This window comes from Monopterus albus, unplaced genomic scaffold, assembly GCF_001952655.1.
Source record: "Monopterus albus unplaced genomic scaffold, M_albus_1.0 scaffold5.1, whole genome shotgun sequence".
Classification (NCBI taxonomy): Eukaryota; Metazoa; Chordata; class Actinopteri; order Synbranchiformes; family Synbranchidae; genus Monopterus; species Monopterus albus.
Window position 1 is genome coordinate 2890966 of NW_018127885.1, and position 726 is coordinate 2891691.

Sequence of the window (726 nt, forward strand, 5' to 3'; positions counted from 1 at the left end):
AAAGAGTTTCCAAGTTGTTTGTCATCTAAACAAATCTTCCCTGCAGCATTTCTTCATACTTCCAATAATAGTGACTGGTTCAAATGCCAAATTATGCTTTGCTCTGACATATTGCCCACACCATGTGGTGTATGTGTGTGTTTGTATATGTGCTTGCCTATATGTCTCTGTATGTGTGCCTAAGTGTGTGTGTCACAGTGATCATGTGTGTGAGAGACTGTGTGAGTGTGTGTGTGTGTGTGTATGCATGCCCGCTGTTTGTATGCATTACTGTACGTATTAGTGGGGGTGGTGTGTGGCGGTGTACCAAACTAGTCACGGACCTGGAGGATTAGATTTACCATTTCAAAGATGCCTGTGTTTCTAAAGTTTACACACATACATGCACACACACACACACATTCACACAATCACCCACCCACACACTGCTTCCCCAGCTTGTCAACGTGCAACGTGGGCTGTGGAGGCTTGTGCGAACAGATGGGAGGAACCAGCATAAAATAAAGTTAAACTAGAACAGAATGACTATGCAAGTGGTGTGGCCGCCCTTTGTTTGCTAGGAAGGTGATCCTCAGCAGCTGGGGATGATGGAACGCATGATTAAAATTACCAGAGGGAATGATTAATATCTCCTTAAAGCACACACTTCCAGCATATCAATCATCTCATTACAGTGGAAAAGTTAATTGTGTGAGGGGAGGGTTGGGGCCCCTGAACCATGAAAAA